This window comes from Gorilla gorilla, chromosome 7 (genome assembly GCF_029281585.2).
Source record: "Gorilla gorilla gorilla isolate KB3781 chromosome 7, NHGRI_mGorGor1-v2.1_pri, whole genome shotgun sequence".
NCBI classification, from domain to species: domain Eukaryota; kingdom Metazoa; phylum Chordata; class Mammalia; order Primates; family Hominidae; genus Gorilla; species Gorilla gorilla.
The window spans coordinates 56,471,532-56,490,860 of NC_073231.2; the positions used below are offsets into that span (position 1 = coordinate 56,471,532).

Genomic DNA, 19,329 nt, shown 5'->3' on the forward strand with positions numbered 1-19,329 from the left:
ACATCATAGAGTGTACTTATGCAAAACTAGATGATATTTAGTCTATGTGGCATATCCTATATCTCCTAGGCTAGAAATCTGTACAGCATGTCACTGTATTGAATACTGTAGGCATTTGTGCCAAAATAGTAAGTATTAGTATATCTAAATATAGAAAAGGTACGGTAAAAAATATAGTATTATAATCTTATGGGACCACCATTGTATATGCAGTCCATCATTGACTGAATCATCATTATGGAGCACATGACTATATTAATTTATATAATTTTTATTAAGAACATTGCAAATATTTGTTTTTATATTTTTTTAAAAAGTTACTAAGTTACATCTCTATAAGTAACATTGCTGAATATTGGATTCTATAATATTTCAGTTAGAATTTTAATTAACTGAATGCATTTTTAATATAAACAGCTGAGTATGTATATGAAAAAGTGTGAAAATATTTAAAGTAAAAATGTAATGTTATAAAAGCATCAATTATTAACATTTAGTATTTATTAAAATAATTATATATAGTGTTTATTAAGCAACCTGAATCATATTTCATACCTTTTTTGAAAAGTGTTGTTATAATGTGGTTAAAAACTTTGAAAATTTTCTCGTTAAGAGTATTTAAAAAGTAAAACAACTTACCAGCTATAATTGTTAAAATTTTATGAGTTGAAAATATTTCAATTAATATCTGCTCCCTCCCAAAAAGGAAAGACTATCTCAATGTCAAACTAAAAATATCTTGAAATGTATAGGCTTTGCTTTATGAAAAACTTGCTCTCTTGGCATTTTTCACCTTTTCAGGAGGCAAGTAAGAACTTTATAAAGAACTAATTCCTGGCCGTGGTGTGACATTTGGGTTCAAATTTTAGGCAGCATCTGTGGTTTCCGTTGTCTTCTTATCCAGCTCTCCACTAATGGACCATATTGAGCAATATGTGCTTGAGAATCTCTGGGAAATCTCTCCACCACTGCCTTTACTACTGGTGTTTTCCATCAAGAGCTTGCTCTCCAGTTGTGTCAAAACTGTAATAATTGTTTTCTATAGCAGAGAATACCCTGGGAAACCACTAAAGGCACAGAGCTATTAAGCTTCTAGAGTGTACAGAGAGGGTTGCTGCAAGTGTCCATGAAGCTTGGATGTCACTGCAGAGAGCCCTGAAGTTCAGCCATATGGCAGGCTCTGCAGCAGTCAATGTTCTGTGCCTTACTCTGCCCTTTCAGAGAGTAGAGGATCTCCTTCCCTAGCCTTGGATTGTAACCTAGGACATTGGTCCCAGAATAGTTCTCTGAATACTAATGCTTAATGTGCGTGTGTGTGTGTGTGATATGGTTTGGCTGTGTCCTCACCCAAATTTCATCTTGAATTCCTGCGTGTTGTGGGAGGGACCTGGGGGGAGGTAATTGAATCATGGGGGCAGGTTTTTCTCATGTTGTTCTCATGATTGTTAGTCAGTCTCACGAGATTTGATGGTTTTAAAAAGGGGAGTTTCCCTGAACAATCTCTCTTCTCTTGTCTGCTGCCATGTGAGATGTGCCTTTCAACTTCTGCCATGATTGTGAGGCCTCCCCAGCCATGTAGAACCGTAAGTCCAATAAACCCTTCTTTTGTAAATTGCCCAGTCTCGAGTATGTCTTTATCAGTAGCGTGCAAATGGATTAATACAGTAAACTGGTACCAGTAGAATAGGGCGCTGCTGAAAAGATACATGAGAATCTTTTCTGAAAAGATTTTCTGAAAATCTGAAAATATACCTGGAAGCAGCTGTGCAACTGGGTAACAGGCAAAGGTTGGAACAGTCTGGAGGGCTCAGAAGAAGACAGGATAATGTGGTAACGTTTGAAACTTCCTAGAGACTTGAATGACTTTGACCAAAATGCTGATAATGATATGGACAATGAAATCCAGGCTGAGGTACTCTCAGATGGAAATGAGGAACTTGATGGGAGCTGGAGCAAAGGTGACTCTTGTTATGTTTTAGCAAAGAGACTGGCAGCATTTTGCCCCTGCCCTAGAGATTTGTGGAACTTTGAACTTGAGAGAGGTTATTTAGGGTATCTGACAGAAGAAATTTCTAAGTAGGAAAGCACTCAAGAAGTAATTTGGGTGATGTTAAAGGCAGTCAGTTTTATAAGGAAAGTAGAACATAAAAGTTTGGAAAATGTGCAGCCTGACAATGCAATAGAAAAGAAAATCCCATTTTATGAGGAAAAGTTCAAGCCTGCTGCAGAAACTTGCATAAGTAACGAGAAGCTAAATGTTAATCACCAGGACAATGGGAAAAATGTCTCCAGGGCATGTCAGAGACCTTTGCAGCAACCCCTTCCACCATAGGCCTGGAGGTTTAGAAAAAATAATAATAATAATTGTTTCATGGGTCTGGTCCAGGGTCGCCACGCTGTGTGTAGCCCAGGGACTTGCCCTGCATCCCAGCTGCTCTAGCTGTGGCTGAAAGGGGCCAACGTAGAGCTTGGGCCATGGCTTTGGAGGGTGCAAGCCCCAATCCTTGGCAGCTTCCATGTGGTATTGAGCCTATGAGTGCACAGAAGTCCAGAATTGGGGTTTGGCCACCTCCAGCTAGATGTCAGAAGATCTATGGAAATGCCAGGATGCCCTGGCAGAAGTTTGCTGCAGGGGTGGGGCCCTCATGGAGAACCTCTACTAGGGCAGTGCAAAAGGGAAATTTTGGATCACAGCCCCCACGCAGAATCCCTACTGGAGCACTGCCTAGTGGAGCTGTGAGAAGAGGGCCACAGTCCTCCAGACCCCAGAATGCTAGATCCACTGACAGCTTAAATTTTGTGACTGGAAAAGCCATAGACACTCATGCCCACCTGTGAAAGCAGCTGGGAGGTGGGCTGTACCTGGCAAAGCCACAGGGATGGAGCTACCCAAGGCCATGGAAGCTCACCTCCTGCATCAGCGTGACCTGGATATGAGACATGGAGTCAAAGGAGATCATTTTGGAGCTCTAAGATTTGACTGCCCCACTGGATTTTGGACTTGCACGGGGCCCATAGCCCCTTTGTTTTGGCCAATTTCTCCCATTTGGAAGGGGTGTATTTACCCAATCCCTGTACCCCCACTGTATTTAGGAAGTAACTAACTTGGTTTTGATTTTACAGGCTCATAGGCGGAAGGGACTTGTCTTGCCTTGGATGAGACTTTGGACTGTGAACTTTTGAGTTAATGCTTAAATGAGTTAAGACTTTGGGGGACTGTTGGGAAGGCATGATTGATTTTGAAATGTGAGGATATGGGATTTGGGAGGAGCCAGGGGCAGAATAATATGGTTTGGTTGTGTCCCCACCCAAATCTCATCTTGAATTCCTACATGTTGTGTGAGGGACCTGGTGGTAGATAATTGAATCATGGGGTATGTCTTTCCCATGCTGTTCTCATGATTGTGAATAAGTCTCACAAGATCTGATGGTTTTAAGAAAGGGTGTTTCCCTGTGCAAGGTCTCTTCCCTTGTCTGCCACAATGTGAGACATGCTTTTCACCTTCTACCATGATCGTGAAGCCTCCCCAGCCATGTGGAATTGTAAGTCTAATAAACCTTTCTTTTGTAAATTGCCCAGTCTTGAGAATGTCTTTATCGGCAGCATGAAAAGGGACTAATACAGTGTGTGATTCCTTTTAGTATTTTCATTTGCAGAATTTCATTCTCTAGGACTTGGGTATGAATTCTTACACTCTAGTCCAGAAGACAAATCTTAATAGCAAAGACAATGTCCACTCTGACAACTGGAGCATTGTAATTATATTGAGCAATGGTTGTGTGCTCTCCATTATGTGTTCTATTAAAACAAGTTTTTTCTCCAAGTTTCCCTTCAATTAATTCATTGGCACAATCACTTCATCATCTCTCCAGACATGCATATATGTGTTGATGAATGCTAAAAGCTCTGATTCATTATGTATTTTGAGGCAGTTCTAATGAAGGACAGTTTGTGAATCTTCTCTATGTATCATTGCCAATCAATCACAAAACTGCTTCACAGCAGAAATGTATTATTGTGAATCTTATCATTTTCCATTGAAAACACTGTGTGTATGTGAATAATTCTCAATACTAATACAACATCAATGATTACTGTGTGGATCATAAATCCACCAAGGTGTAATGAGGTGCTTATGGGAGATAAGTTATCATGAGTCCTCTTCATAACAAATACCAAAATCTAAAAGTGTTTTGTTTAAGCAGGGGGCTATTGGAAGAATAAGATGGTTTATCTATCTGAAAGAAACATTTTATATACTGATTTAAGAGGAGAGATTCTATTGTCAGACAACCTAGTGCAGGATTGAAATCCCAGCTCTATCATTTGCTGAGTTAAAATTCCGGCTCTATCATTTACTTGTTCTATAAACCTTTAGTAAGTTATGTAGCCTTTCATTTCTTACCTGCAAAATGGGGATGGTGTTACTTCCTCCTCTATACATCTGTTATGAGACTTAAATGCCTTAGTTTGGAGAAGATGCCAGGGCAAAAGAAAAAAAGGAAAAGAAAAAAGAAAACAACAGCAAAGACAAACCAAAAAACAAATAAACAAAAACACACGCCACCTGCTCGGTATGGGACACAGACATTTTGATGCCAAGTTTTTCTGGAAGTATCCAGGAGAGCTGCTGCTGAAATTAGAGATGGGGACCTACTACTATCATATTTATATTCCCCTCCAGGGGAAGAAATAAAAAGTATGCCCGTTTCAACAAATAAATGCCCTTTGGAGTTTGGTTTAGTTTTTATAAATATTCCTAATATTTTCTGACTCCCTTTTCTTTCAAACTTTTTTCTTGTCAAGTAAACACTTCTTTTACATATAGATAGTGAAATGTTTCAAGATATTACAGGATATGAAAACAAATCAATATTAATCAGATATTTTTATACTTATAAGATAAATTTAGCAAATAAAAATATAAATTCATTTTTGGCAATAAGTAGGGTAATTTCAGTTTTCACTGATCATTGAGATTTTTAATAGAAAACTGAGGTTGAACAAAATGTGGAAAATAGTTAAATCTCTACAACGGTGTCTATTTGTTTCTGAATCAAGTTTACTCTATAAAGCGGTAAGGTTTGTTGGTCATGGTAGCATCCCTATTTCCATCCATTTGATACTTTCAAACATAATGTACTATAATCAGCATTACCTTCTTGAAGGCCATTAGGAACTGCTAAGAGAGAAACTTCCATGTTTGTTTAGGATACTCACATACATTAGAATTCTACTCCTTCAGTCCGTCAATGTATCCGCAGCCAAGGCCACAGTGTGGTGATTTCCTATTAATATGTCCTCCATCACAGACCTCACACATTCAATTTTATGACCCAATGCATTTGAACTCTGTGTCTTTTCTGACTCCACCAGGTCAAACCACAAGCCACCAGAAGGCATAGGTCTACTAAGACCTGATGTACTCTGAAACCTCAGTTTGAGTTCTTATAAACACTCATCTATCCTTTTATCTGCTCTTGCATTTATATTTTAAAAGATAGAATTAATTCTGAATGTTAATATTTTGAATCTTAAAATATGCTATTTGTCTACATGTTAAATCTACTGCATTTTTGTTAGTCTATTATCTGTAAAGATAATCTTTCTTAAAAATATTCTATTTCTCTTATGTAATGGCTCTCCCATAAATTGAGAAAGTTAACTACGCTTTCTAGTTGCCTAAAAATCTTTATTCTAACATTTTGATGAGTTGCATCCTAGGGGATAAAGAAAGAAATATTTTGACAAAAAGCCCAGCTAGAAATTTTATACTCTGCATTGCAAACCTCATGGGAAAATACTTGATTACATTTCTCACATTAAAGCTACAACTTTCTTATGCATAAAATATCATGATATTGTATCAATTCAAGCCTTAGATTTCAGATAATTGGGAATTGATAGTAACAGGGAATTGAAAATTTCCTGTTAGATTCTTTGTTTCTCCTACTAAAGAATGGACAAACTAAAATTTTATAAAGTTTTATCCTTTGTACTTCAACAATTTTACTGCTTATAGTGGTCTGTGGGAGAACATACAGGAAGACTGTTTTGAAATGCAAAGTGATGACTACCACAGAGCAATGATTTTCATTTCACATTGTCAGCCCTGGCCACCCTCCCATTGACATATAGTCATGTCGACCTTTTAACTGACAACATTTTACAATGGAAGGACCGGTGAATTTGTTCTTTCCTTCCACTGATTCTACAGATGACCTTCAGGAGAACCTGTCTACCTATTGAGTCTTGAACAGTTTGGTGCCTCTTTTTTCAAAATAAGGAAAGTAGAACTTCCTTAGAAGCCAGGTAGGAATTACTGAGACCTCACTAGTAAAGCGCTTCAAGCCTAAAGATGAAAGACCTCCTATGAGGGTAAACAGTTACCTTTTCCAAACTAAACCACCCATCCTATGAAAGCCTCCACATATCAACTGATTCAGATGTATCTAATTTGATGGGGCCATCTGAGGATGAAGAGTTTTCATTTTTTACTTCCTTGATGCTAAGGAAAGAAACAAAAAGTTTCAGTCCTTTAAATATGTAGCCATTTATCTCAATATAATTTAAACGGTTCCCATAGGAAATAAATGAAAGAGTAAGATTTTAAAAATCTCAACTGTTTTAAAACAAGATGATATTTTTGTCAGGAAAAGTAGCAAAGAAGTCTTAAATCCCTAGCCTTCGTGAAGAAATATAAAGTTGCCTTTATTTCTACTGGCATTTTAGTGAGCAAACTCTCTCTTCACTTTAAACTGGAGATCACGATTTGTTTTGAATTTGAGCTGGAAATGAGATAACACATATTGCCTAAGGCTTTATGGGATGCCTTTTATATCTGAATTAGAATAGACAGTCAGAAACTATCGCAAATTCTTTATTATTTTGTTTTTAAGCCCCCAAAATCAGAAGCAATGCGTATAGGCAAAGTACATTTAAAAGGTTAACATTATACCACAAAGGTTTAATCTATATCTTTCTCTATATTTATAAATTTATATAGGAAATAAACAAGAATCTCCCTTGTCTATTAAACCCTTACTTAAAAAAAATCATAGGTTTGTGCTATCATAGATTGGCATTTTTAGGACAGATTGGATTGTGGATATAAACCTTAGTGTTGTTAGAGAAAAAAGTTTTTTTTTTTTCCTTTTCTTAGGAAAAATTCATTTTAATTATTCCTCTGCACCTGCCTAATGGGGCTGAAGTAATTCAATTGTCATATTGTTGTAGGTTGTTGCTTTGTGTAATGTATCACCCCTGCTGTTCCATTAAAAAAATTCTATACTGTTCCATTATTCAGCAAGGCCTAATGATCATTCCAGCATTTGTACATGCTGCACTGTTATTTTGATTTTAATTGACTTCACTTTTTTAATTAAGCACATTGGTTTTAACACTGTTGTTGACAAGCTTGGTTTTGTCATTATCAATATTTGCTTCCCTGAACATTCCATACCTGTTGACATTTTATTTAGATTCATTAAAAATGATAAGAGCAATGTACACTGAAGATTATCATCAACTCTAACATAAATTCATGTCACATATTATTTATATATAATGGTCTGCAGAATATTTTAAAGGGCCAGTTATTCTGCTTAAAGTATCTTTTAGTGTTCAATTATCAAATTTGTACTTTGAAAATTAAAAATAGAAGTTTGACTTCTTTTTAATGTGTAAGAATCTTTTAATGGAAAGGACACATGTTTTACACCATCAGCAAATATAGTCACATGTAACAAATTCGCATGGTGATTTAATGTTGTCTGTGATTAGTGAGACATATATAATTATGGTTTGTCTATATTTTAAAATTGGTCATTTCTGGTAGCCTTTTATTTTGTAGGAGAATTATTTGTTTTCTTTTAAAAATATATTTAAAAATATGTAAATGATTTATAAAAAATAAATCATTTTAAAATATTGATTTATCATAGACACTATGTGCCTTTAAGAATAGCTTAGCACTCTGAAAGAAAATAATTATATCCTTGTAAAACCCATTGAAATATCTCTTTTTGAAGGATATCTTGGTCATTTATCACAAAACAACATAATGAAGAATGGGGCATAGACAGAAAAATTCGAGCTGTATTTAGCTGAGATGCTAGACATTGCTAAACTGAAAATAAGAACTGGAGCGATAACAAAACAATGGTAAACTTTAAGATGAGTAAATGTCTTTTTAAAAACTATATGAAAATGTTTTATGCTTTTCACAATCCTCTGAACACAAAATCTGGTCCAAATATGGTTTGTAAAACTCCATAGATGGTACAGACATATCTTATTGAGAAGGTTGACATGAGAAATTTTATTTCCCCTATGCCATTTGTGTTTTGTTAATGGACATGAATGAATGAATGAATGAATGAATGGGAGGGTGAATGAATAGGTCCCATGGGATTCGACTGCCATTTGGTCATCTGAGGGACAGAGGACAAAGATTTAAAAGTGGGCCCTTCTGCCCTTGTTTGGTACAGCCTCATTGCCACTGAGGTGATTGTTGATGAGCCTGCTGCCTGGGATTTATGTTTAACCTCTCCTTATGCCTTGGTGTGCCTGACCCAGCCCTATTAGCATAACTTCCATTCCCAGTGACAACATGAATAAAAGATGCCTGGTATGACCTCAGAAACTGCCAAGATAGTATTGATGTAATGAGCCCAATATCCACTGTTTTATGTATTGCCATAGAATAGCAATCTTAATAAAAGGTTAAACAGCATTATAATGTGTGTTTCTTTGATGTCTCTCTGACTCCCTGACTTCACTTTTTCATTCACTGTTGCTCCTTTGAGAATCACCAATAATCAAAGTTTTTATTTGTTTTGTTTCTTCCATATTGTCAGTCTTTTATTTTGATGAGCTTAAAACAAAATAAGACAAGCCAATGAAAAAAGTTTTGCTTTCAGCATTTTCTCAATTTCAGTAAATGATTTTCTCTTTTACTTGGTATTGGTTTCTCTTTGACAGCAATCAACATTGCTTATAAACCGTAGAAATTACTGCATATCCTCTGTTTCGAACAGTCCATTTTAATATTTAGAAGTCTCCAACTACCAGCTCATCTCCTTGGCTTGCCACATTTTTCTGATGGGAAAATCTAAAATATAATCTTACTATTGAAAGCCCCTTAATACTAACCTTGTATTACATTTTCCCTTTTTAGCTTTATATATTTTAAAGACCTATTATACATGAAATTCTTAGATGCAGATGCCTTGATTATCTTGCTCCAAAAAGCCCAGTGAAAAGAGCTGCAAGTGCATATAGAAAAAGATAAGGAATCTTCTTTTTCTGGAAGTTTTTGACGAGAAAAAACATCAGTCAGTTAAAGTTTTCATCACCCTTCTGTGTAAATAGGCTGTGTAATAGGCATGAAGAAAAAGGCAGATGAGAACATAGCAAGCACATGTCTTAAGTAATATCACACCTTGCCAACAGCATCGTTTATTATATTTTTCTTTAAAAGCAAAAGCACAACTAGACTAATATTCACCCTTTTAACAACAAAGAGAAAATGGTGTGCATTTTATATTTCTTTTAGATAGCAAATCACAGGGGCTCTTGTAATATTATTCTTTGCTTTCTTGAAAGGCCTGTTACTTAGATGGTCTGGAAATATGACAATATGTTAACAACTAACATTTTATGTATCTTTGGACTTTATAGGTAGATTAAAAAATCATTGAAAAACAAGCAATTGCTAAAGCATCCCACTACTTCAAACCTCAGATTTACTGCTTGACACATTGGTTGTGTCATTCTGCATTGTGAAAGGCTGATGGTGAAGCAGCAAACAGGATACAATTTTTTCAAATATCTACCATGTTGCCTTGATAATATCATGTCTTGTTGGGGCATTGCATATCTAACATAACAAAGTGATCTGATATGAATTGACATGACATTATGCTGGTAGACACTACTGTCGAAGATGTGAAATGATAGTTTGGATAATATATCAAGATGCAAAGTTAATTAGGCCACATTCATTGGGACTTTGCCTTGGAAGAAAACAATCTATCCCTTATACCTATACAGCCTCTCTGACAGGATACTTGAAGAATGGTAAAAGTGCAATACTTATATCTACTGAAGACTCATGGGAGATTTATTTTTTTAAAGAAAAGTCTAACAACACTACTTTGTTTTCCTCCCTTCAATTTGATCATGACTTCAACCTATGATAGTGAAGTTTCTTGTAGGGGGAAAAGGTGTAGAAAATGGAGATTCTCCTAATAATAATTAAGGTGAAATTTGATGTTAAAAAATAGAAAAGTAGAGAAGAGCCAGGATTCTAGGACACAGTGTGATGTGGAGTATTACACTACTTAAAGAGGGATACTTGATGAGGATTACATAGATTTGAACACAACCTGACAAAATTCATCCTTGAGGTTGCCAGAAAAAAAGTCATTGGCTGCTCAAAAAATTGAAGCAGATGTCAGATGCAAGCAGCTGTGGCCTAGGAAATTCAACAAAATTCCAATATTCAAATTGCTTCTCTGGATAAAAACTGCTTGATAGCACAATTTCAGATTTGATCTGGACTGCCAGTGAACCATCTGTGTAAAATGAAAGTAATCTGCTGACACTGTCCATACAGGTAGGCGTCAGCGTCATTTGGTTGAAAAAAGAACACTGCTAAGATGTTTTCTGGAGTCAGGAAAGTTTTACAGTATAGCAATTAGCCCCAGTTGCTAGAATATTGAACACCAGAATAAAGAGTAATAAAAAGGTTTGCTTCATTGTTTAAGGATGATTTGAAGAAAGGAAAACAAGAAAGAGGAAAAAAAACCTTTCACTCTAATTTTAGATTCATAATGAAATATTCGGTGTAGGAATTGAGATTGGGTGAAAATATTGGAAAAATTACATTCTCAGCACCATAAAAAAAGGATGATAAATTTGTTAAATCAGACCTTGTGGAAATGATAGAAGTGAACAGTAGGTTAACAAGCAAATGGTTAGGCAAATTGTGAGCTTTAAAAATTCAGTATCACAGGCAAAGAAATAATTCCCTGAAGGGTCAGAGAAAACACTTTTTATTTTATCCAGCTATGTGTTGGATAAAATAAATATATGTAGATGCTGAAAGGTTTCTCACAAATAGGTCAGCTTGTGGCGGAAGTCTTTCATAATTCAAGATACATCAGCCTTGGCAGTAGCTGAGAATAAGAGCGAGTAATCAAAAGTGACCCAAACAATGACACCAGAGTTTCCAGATGGTATAGAAAAAAGTCTATAATTTATGATTGCCGGTGCAGTAAATAAATCTAAAACAATAGGCGTGGATGGGGAAGCAGTCACAGCTGACCAAAAGAGCAGTTGTAATGCAACCCAAAGAAAGCTTGGTGCCAGAAGTAATTGACATAGTCGTCAAATCAATTTCCTAGGGTGCAGACACTCAAGCACTCAATCTGATTCTGTATGCTGCACAACATTTGGATTATACAGCTGCCTCTAATTCAGATAGCCTTAGCTCAATGTGAATCCAATTCAAGGAACTGTCTGGAAGTGAATGGTAATTATTTAGGCTTCCTTTCTGCAGGTTTACTGTTTTCTAGTTAAATTACCCTCTTTTGGAATTACATACATTTCACATTAATTTTTTAACATTTAGCTTATTTTTTTTCTCTCCTTGTGTCATCTACCTCAACAACATCCATAGAACCCTTCATCTTTCTTCACAAGGCACCAGTGAGGTAATATTTCAGGACAAGAAAGGCACCATGTGATGTTCTTCACATTGACTGTAGAATCACCCACTTGATTGCAAATGTATCATACCCATGTGGAGGAGGATCAATTAATTAATTAATTAATTTTCTGTGTTTTAATTCAACGCAAGTATTCAAAGATAAATTAAATAATCTTCTGCTGCAAATAATTTTATTGGCATTCATTCATTCATTTATTTATCCCGTGTTAACAGAGTGTCTGCAGCCTACCAGATACTTGATTAGATTTTGATACATGGAGAGAAGGGACAAAACTTCTGCCTTTAAAGACCTCACAGCTTAGTGAGCTGAGAAGGCAGGTAAAGAATCGTGTGAGAAGTAGAGAGAAGGTACAAAGGTCAGGGGAAGGCACAGAGAAAGTCCCTAACCCAACTGGGGTTGAGGTGTGATTGGGAGAGCAGGAAGGCACAGATTTTATAGATGCCAATATCACTATTGAGAATTAAAAGATGAGGCAAACTTTGCCAGATTGAGAGAGGATTGTTGATATTCCAGGAAGGCCTAACACTAAAAAGAACGTGGAATTTTCAAATAATCACATACCCTTCAGCACAGGTGGAACATAAGGATTAGCAGAGAAGAAAGTAGAAAGTGTTGAGGAGGGTAAAAGGAATAGTTAGGGATTAGACACAAAGGACAAGGACTGGGACGTACTTCTGAGTTTACAGGGCATTTTCCCTCACTATATTTGGCTTGATGTTCACAGAAGCTTATAAAAACATGATTGCCCGTATTCAAAAATAAACAAGGATCAAGGCTGAGAGAGGTTGAGTCATTTATCCAAGTCACAAAGCTGGGAATTAGGCCTGGGTCTGTCTGCTTTAAAGACCACAGTAGGAATATAGCATTTACTGGTTTCTCAGTCAAGGAGTTTCTATGGTACTGGGCTCAGTCACTCATGACAAGTTTCAAACTTTTAGAAGGCAGAAAGGTGAGATGATGGGTCTGATAGCAGTATACAAAAGGGAGAAGATGAAGGAGGAAGAGTAAGTGAAATAGAAAGTAGAAGAGGAAGAAGGGGAAAATAATGTATATTAATTTCAAAACACTACAAAGCCAGTACCTTCTCAGGCATTTGTAAGGAAAGGAATTCCACAGGGGCTGCAGTCAACAAAATTTCTATTGCTGCAAAAGATGTTTATGAGAGTAGATTCAAAGATGATAAATCCCATCATTAATGAACTATTCATCTGCTATTAACATTCTATCTTTTGAAACAGGGAAGGCTGAAGGGTCAGGAAAATGAGACAGCAAGTTTATTATGAGTGTAAACTGGCTCTGCCATCATCAAGTGCAGAAATAGAAACCAAAAATGAGGATATCCACAAAAGCTAGCGTTATTAAGAGAGCAGTGAAAACACAAAACTGATAGAAGTTAGAACCAAAAAAAAAAAACACTCTGAGAAGCTAGAGAAAAAAATTAAAGAAACAGCATAACTCACAGAGCAAAAGGATCTAAATAGATGGGAGGAAACAGTTAAACTGAGAAGAAATTTAAAATGAAAATAAAATAACTAAAGGATTACATACAAATCACTTTTAATAAAATGTGTTTTGTATATATTTATAAAATAATACTGCCAATTATGGAAAATAGAGAATAAAAAAAGTAGAAAAAAAGAAAAATACTGCTATTTCCCTAAACAACCACGATTTGTATTTCGATGTACTTCCTTCCAGTCATTTTTCTTTAGACATTTTTACGTAATTGTGATCATAATGTGGAAAATTCTGTTCCAGTTTTTCTTCTAGTATTTTAGAATAAATATTTGCAATGCTACATAATCAGTACTTATAAATAATTCCTTTCAAGCGTAGTTTGTCATTGGAAAATAGCTTACTGTTACTTATCTTTGAAAATAGTTAGTGTATATTTTCCAAATGTATAAGATTGTCTCTTTGTTGTATTTCAAGATTTTTATAACCAAAGAAACAACTTTCCTCTTAAAGTTAAGAGATATTTAAACATGAATATATTAGAAAGTTTAATTGATAAATGACATAAACACAAATTGTGTGCATAGGTATTTCCTGCTTTGTCCAGTAATTTAAAAAAAATCTATTTTTTTACTTTCCTTGAATTTTATGAAGCCAGTTTAGATGTAGGTTGGAATCCATGGTCCATGTCATCCACGTACATGATTTATGCTTGACATCAAGCCACCTACGAGGAAAAAAAGATGTGCTGTGGGAGAAGGCAAGGATTTCACTTTATTAATACAGAAATGTAAGATCACACAAGTGGATAGAGTTAAAAACACTTCACTGTTCTTTCTAGTTAAACACTGGGGTCACCATAGCCCTTTGGTATATCTCACTAGCTATCAGATTCATGTATTCTGACAGCCTTGTTGCATACAAATTTGTTACTTTATGGTAGATGCACTTATCAAATTAATTATGTCTAGTTCCAAAACAAGTTGAATTTATTACAATCACTGTTTAATAAATGTTGCCAAAATTAACTAAATATTACCTTTCACTCTCTAGATTAGTTAAATTATTATTTTGAACTATGCTTTAATACAATATATCAGTCTTCTTTATCTAGCATAAATAAAGTAATATATCAGGGGAAAAGAATGGCAACACCAACATTTTTAAACAGTGAAGATGAGATGATCTTCTGAATTCCCCAAAAGAGAAAAGTTATTGGTGAAACAGTAATTCTTTCACAGTGTTTTCATGAAAATATGTTATAAAGAGTAAGCCTATTCAAATTACAGTGGTATGCATTTGGAGAAACAATTAGTAGAAAGAAATATGGAACTGTTTGATCTGTTGGTATTACTAGATTCAAGGTTTCAGATGAAAATATTTACTTGAAGAAAAAAAAGATGCCTTTAAAATGTGCCTACTTCTAAATGGAAAGCTATTGACACAAAATAGTCACTACATTAATTCGTGTAACAAAGTTTGTTCCTGTTACATGTCATCTGAGTAAACAGAAGTGAACAAAATAAACATAGCTTTTGCCCTTTGATTAGAACGTTTCAAACTTTTTTTCAAATTTTTTGCAAAAATGACAAAAATACAATTAATTTTAGTAAAATTCATTATTTCATATATTACTAAGAAAGCTCATAAGCTACACTTTTTGGACACAGGTATATGTGTAACAGCTTGCCTGCATTGGTTATAAAAAGCGGAGAACTACTGATATTTAGAGTTTCATGTGAGGATAAGATGATAATGACTAGCAAGAACCCTATACGTGATAACATTCTGGCCTCTCATATTATACGTTTAATTGCCTTAGCTGTATTTTTTGATATTTTAAAGTACTGGGAAATCTTTGAAGAAAATATTTCTCTTTGATCCATAGCATTTCCTGCAATATTTGGTAGTTACATTTAGGATTCATCTTTCTGAATTTCAGTGTATTTATTCAATCCAAAGAACACATTTTTAAACTAACGTGCTACATAAAATAGATGTTTGAAAACATCATTTTATTAATTTCAATTCATATTACCTATTTCTTTCAAATGAATATCTTAAATTCTAAAGCCATAGGAGCCATGAAACATCTTTGATGTAAATAAGATTAAGCTAATAACCTCAGAATTTTCAGCACTAAACATGAAAGCAAAATGAATCAGTGTTAATGATGGAGATTCTAGACCTAATGGCCCTAAGGTATCAAGACTTTTTTCTTTTAGTCAAGAAATGTATCAATTATATGTATTTGTGTGTGTGTGTGTGTGTGTGTGTGTGTGTGTGTGTGTGTGTGTGTGTGTATTTTTAAGGAAACCACTCTAAGTAGCTTTTCGTGAGTGATGATCATGGTAGTGTTTTTCTCAAAGCTCATGCTGAGGAACAATTTCTTGTAACTTTTTTTCTGTCCAATTGACATTACACATTTATTTATGTGAGGTAGATGACTAGCCTCTAACCCCCACTGTCAGTTTCTGGTTTCAGAGAGCATTGCTCACCATGGAGTAGTTACTAAACACTTTTATTGATGCACCTACCAGTTCTAATTGCTGAACCAGTTCATTATCTTCCTGTTGCTAATAGAGTGTGCTACAAAATAAGGATGTGAGAAACTTGTTGACTCATCTATCTCACTCCCTATGCTTAGGGTGGGGTACCTCAGGATGTCACCACCATTCGGTAATTTGATTTCATTAAAAGTAGCATTGATTTCAATTTTACCATTGTTCAAATGTGCAATTCAAGAAAAGAATAACATCTGTCTTTTTTACGAGATAACATAGATGTGTCAGTCAGTACTTTAAAAACAAATACACTTGTCTACCATGATCATGAAATTAACACATTGCCTAGGGGAAAATGTATTTCATATAATAACCCAAGTGATTTATTAGCAAACATGTTATATAATGTGTGTAAAACTTAATTTATTTGAAATGAGAAACCTAGAATATATTTCCTTACCGTTTGGGGAACAGGAGGTGACACAATGAGTCTAGAAGAAACCAAGTGTTCAGCTAAAATGTCAATTACAGCAGAAAGAATGAAAATTGTCAAAGATTTATGGCTTTATATCGCATATTTTTGCTGAGTATCTGCCCACAAAGAAGACGTTGCAGGAACTATGCAAGCTGTTAAGGTAACTGTGGAGAAGACAGCAGTGACAAAAGTGAAATGAGGAAAACTTTGCTTATTTAGAAGGAGAGTTCACCTTATTTGTTTTTCCACAGATATGGTGCCTCCCTCTGGAACAGAGCGCAGTTATATTTCCTGCATAGTATGGTAAGAATAATGTGTTCCTCTGGGGCCAGTGTTGGGAAAGTCTGTTTGATGAAAGATTTGGGTTTCCTAGTTCAGGATTCCTTAGCTGTGATGTAAACCCACTGTATGTGCAATATCTGTCTGTCACCCTGAAGGGGGACAAGAGGGGTCAAACATGAAGCTCATGCTGCTGCTGTGTGTTGAGTAACAACGTCCTAGTGATAGTGACAGGAGGCAGCCAAATGCCTAGGCAGATAGGAGAGGGTCCTGGTGAAACTCTACCTCCAAGCCAAAGATAGTTTAAAGCCTAAAAGCCAAGCTACGAGTTAAATCCTCAGACTGGATTGAGAACTTATCTTCCTGTTTGACGCACTTTCCTCTGATTGATCCCCACCCTTCACATATTTTACCTATACCTACCCTTTCCTAATTGGTTTTCTACACTGTCGTGCCCACCTCTGACTGGTGTCTTCGCTTTAACCCTTTTTGTACACTCACAAACCAGTCAGCACACTCTCCCCATTTTGAGTCCATAAAGGGCCCCGGACCCAGCCACCTGAGAGCCTTTCCCGTCTTCAGGTGGGGGACCACCCCGCTGCTTTCCCTCTCTGCTGAGAGCTGTTCCATCGCTCAGTAAAATCTTCTTCGCCCTCCTCACCCTTCAATGTCCAGCATATCCTCATTCTTCTTGGGCACAGTACAAGAGCTCAGGAACCACTGAACGTGGGTACAAGCTATAACACAGGCGAGCTAGGGGATGCCAATGTGCCTGAGTGAGGCCTAAGCCGGGGGTCACCAGCTGGGGGTCCCTGGCTTGCAAAATGACTGAGAAGAAAAATCCTGCCTCACTAGGATGCATAAAAGCAGCAGACTAACTGGTTAGGTGTAGCTAGGATAAAAATCTCAGACCCTTCACAGTCTTGACACTTCATGTGGAATTTTTTGGGGCAGGGGTTGGTATAACTGTCCATTATCCAAACTGAAACAGTTTACTTATATTTTCCTAGTATTGTGTATTTGTCTCCTCACCCCACCTTTTCATTCTTTCTCTTGTGTACTTTACTGTTTTTACATCTAATGGATAGCACGTTCTGTCCCATCACTCTCTAAACTCATTGAGGTCTTTGCTGAGAGCTTTTACTTGATGCATCTATGTTCCCACCATGTTTTTTCTGCCTGTGCTCTCACGACACCAGTTGTAAAGAACTCCATTGGGTTACCATAGTTTTCTCTCATGATTCAGCAGAAGATGGCTCCATGCTCTCTAAATAGGCTCTGCTGGGCTTCCATCAAGGGCCCAAGTGGTCCAGACAGGAGGAAGAACTGTCTTTGGGTTGGATTTCAAGTATTCAAACAGGGCATATAAGCAGGGCCATTTGCCTTTCACAGTGTTAGAGCTATTTTGTTTTCTTTATATGCAATGACTAAAAAGAACTAAATGTGCATAGAACATGAATATGTAGAACCAAATATTTGAAGGAAAGGTACTTATGATAAAAAAATACCTGCGTCAGTTGCACAGAAGACTGTAGAAGCCACACTTTAGAACTTTGTCTAAAGGACATCAAAATGTCACCCAAAGGTGATTCACATAAAGTGATTCATATAAAAATGTAATTATGTGATGTCCTAAAACTGACTATAAAAGCACAAAACCTAAACTAAATTTCAGCTCAGAAAAAAATACTGGCCTCTTGTTCTTTAGTACTCTGTACAGAAATCATGGAGGAGTTTCAAACATCATGCATTTCAGTGTGGCATGATATTAAATTTAGTCAATGTGTGAAATCTCTGCAGAAAATAGGTGGGAGGAAGGATGAAATTTTTTTCTGCCAAGTAATCCCTCTGAGCCATGAAAATAAGCACTAGCCATGAGTCTGAATAAAACCAAGGTCGTACTAATCACAACATTCCATAAGTATTTTTTTTTTAAATGAAGTCTCACTCTGTTGCCCAGACTGGAGTGCAATGGTGTGATCTTGGCTCACTGCAACCTCCGCCTCCTGTGTTCAAGCGATTCTCTTGCCTCAGTCTCCCCAGTAGCTGGGACTAAAGGTGCTTGTATTTGTATTTTTAGTAGAAATGGGGTTTCACCATGTAGGTCAGGCTGGTCTCAAACTCCTGACCTCAAATGGATCCATCCACCCGCCTCAGCCTCACAGAATACTGGGATTCCAGGCATAAGCCACTGTGCCCAGCCCCATAAGTAATTTTATATGCTTAGGTAATTCTTTTAGTTTTTTTTCTGGCTTTATTTTCCAGGGGCTGTGCTAGATTTCCCACAGGCAGGCATTGTACATCAGAGCCCTGTGGAGTTTATTGTCTCAGGAAGACAAAACAGAAGGTGGAGAACATAGAAGCTCATAATGTTGCCCTTGAAGTCTAAGCTCTGAGACTAAAGAGGCCTTAATATGAGGTTATTTGGGTAGCTTCTAAATTGACTTCCTGTAGGTGAGTGTTTGTTTGTCGTTGTTGCATTCCATGCTGGAGCAAAACATCATTACATTGGTAACTTCTAAGATGTTTACAAATGGGAGCAGAGTTCGTTAAAAAAAAAAAATCGGGACAAATAAAAACCTTTACAAATCCAATACTTTTCTTAACTTTTCTTCAAAGTCAGATTAATCTAGGTCCTTTTATGAATACATCTTCCCTTCATTCAATACAAGGAGCCCCCAGGATTCTCCTAGCATAGGTACAAAGAGAACACAGTACAGAGAATGACTGAAGGGTTCCTTTTTGGTTGAGCCTTGAAGACTCTGAGAACTTACCCACAGAAGAGAACGCCCTTTTGAATTAGATGTACTATGTGTTGGATTTGATCTCGACAAATTTCACATCTATAATTTCTCCTTCAAAAGCGACAGTTATAATCAG

General features: G+C 36.3%; 1 long non-coding RNA gene across 2 annotated transcripts in view; it reads left to right on the forward strand.

The window, feature by feature from the left end:
* Positions 1 to 16,477, forward strand: part of LOC134759023 (uncharacterized) — a 478,714-nt gene extending 462,237 nt beyond the window's left edge. For both annotated transcript variants that reach the window (XR_010134871.1, XR_010134870.1), the window contains one exon: positions 16,422 to 16,477. This is a non-coding gene — a long non-coding RNA (uncharacterized lncRNA). The remainder of the gene's footprint in view (positions 1 to 16,421) is intronic.
* Positions 16,478 to 19,329: the final 2,852 nt, after the last annotated feature.